Source organism: Schistocerca serialis, chromosome 8, assembly GCF_023864345.2.
Source record: "Schistocerca serialis cubense isolate TAMUIC-IGC-003099 chromosome 8, iqSchSeri2.2, whole genome shotgun sequence".
Classification (NCBI taxonomy): Eukaryota; Metazoa; Arthropoda; class Insecta; order Orthoptera; family Acrididae; genus Schistocerca; species Schistocerca serialis.
The window spans coordinates 308,651,133-308,653,089 of record NC_064645.1 but is presented as its reverse complement, the minus strand read 5'-3'; the positions used below and the strand labels follow the sequence as shown (position 1 = coordinate 308,653,089).

At 43.3% G+C, this 1,957-nt stretch overlaps 1 pseudogene; it reads left to right on the top strand.

Moving 5' to 3' along the window:
• The first annotated feature begins 1,579 nt into the window (after positions 1 to 1,579).
• Positions 1,580 to 1,698, top strand: LOC126417238 (5S ribosomal RNA; annotated as a pseudogene).
• The last annotated feature ends 259 nt before the right edge of the window (positions 1,699 to 1,957 follow it).

Genomic DNA, 1,957 nt, shown 5'->3' with positions numbered 1-1,957 from the left:
GATTTCTCAAGATGGTTTCAAAAGCTGTTAGCTTCTGAGGCAAATGTGTATTCGTTCCCGCGGGGCTCAGAACTTATGATAATGTCGATCATGGACATCAGCTCCGAATGGAATGAAAGTTAAATCTCTTCATACTCATGTGATGAACATCTGCGCATACAGAGTGTCCCGCAAAGGGGTTTACATTCTTTGAAGTTTAACAACTGAAGGGGCATTAATGATAGCCTGATCCAATTTTAATTATACGTTCCTCTCACGACTCGTGTGTGCAGCCATAAATTTTTCTCAGTTGTTTATTTTCGTTGCCAGCAAATTCACAAAAGTAACTAAATGGCTGGGAACCTGGAGCAAAGAAAGTGGATTTTAAAGCGTTATTGGAACTGTAGAAACATTAAAGAAGTGCAGAGACGGTCGCGGTAAAATTTAATACTGCGCCACCGTCACGTGCTAACAGTAACGAAGTTATGCGATGGATTTGAGAGCGAAGGTAGTATGCGTGATCAGAAAAAGGGACGATATATCAGGAAGAAATCTGTGGCGGACGAAGGAGAGGTGGAAACTGTGGTACTCGAAAGATACCAAAAGAACTCCATACAGTAAGCTGCGTAACAATGGTACAAGCTTCCACAAGATACCAAAAGAAATCCATACGGTAAGCTGCGTGTGAATCAGGTGTAAGCAACCCAAGTGTCCACAGCATTTTTAAACAAGATAGATGGAAACCCTACTTACCCAGATTGCTTCAGGACCTGAATAAGGACGAACCGGGAAAGACGCCACGAATTTTATGAATGGATTTGCGAAAATTTACAGTTGACTGATTTCATTGTTTGGTCTGATGAGGCGACATTTAAACTGAACGGAATCATCAACCGCCATAGCTCTGTATAGTGTCTAAGAGATAATCCCCATTTTACGGAAGAAAAGGCTGTTAATCTTCCTGAGTTATCAGTGTGGTATGTCTGTCAGAGGAATTGTAGGACGATTCATTTTTAAAGGCACAGTGAAAAGCGTGAAGTAGCATAGCAGGTTGCAGGAATAAATTGTACCAACTGCTCAGTGATACAGTTTTTAAAAAAAAAACGAGATGGACTCGATCATATTACCATCGTGGCGCGCGGCAATTCCTGGATGAAAGTTTATTGAGAGCGGGTTAGGGTGACGAGGAAGTGTTGGGTTTCCATCCAGATCTCACGATCTAACGCCATGAGACATGTTTCCTTAGAGGAATTCTAAGGAACCCGGCCACAGTGCAAAGCCACGTACACTGGATGACATGAGAGAGGTGCTTGTGATAGCCTGCCATTCCAATGACAATCGTTAACACATGATTGTCGTTGTGCTCCGCAGCGTTGCAATCATTGTATTGCTGCTGATGGACTGCATTTTGAACATCCTCAACAGTAAAACACCATCAGTAATGTCGTAACCATGTGTGTGACTTAAAAATTCACAGTCTTTGTTATTTTTGTTAGTTATCAAAGTTCAAGCAGACTAAAATCCTTCGTGGGACAACAGGTGTTTTGATATCTGTAAGATCTATGCTTCGTCGTAAAACTATTTCCATTTACGGCGTTATGCCAACGGCCTTGCTGCTTTGGTAACACCGGTTCCCGTCAGATCACCGAAGGTAAGTAGTGACAGACTTGGCTAGCACTTGGATGGGTGACCGTCCGGGTCTACCGAGTGCTGTTGGCAAACTGGATGAACTCAGCTCTCATGAGAACAATTGAGGAGCTACTTGACTGAGAAGTGGCGGCTCCAGTCACGAAAACTGGCAACGGTCGGGAGAGCGGTGTACTGACCATATACACTTCAATATCTACATCTACATGATTACTCTGCAATTCACACTTAAGTGCTCGGCAGAGGGTTCATCGAACCACAATCATACTATCTCCCTACCATTCCACTCCCTAACAGCGCGCGGGAAAAAGGAACACCTAAACCTTTCTGT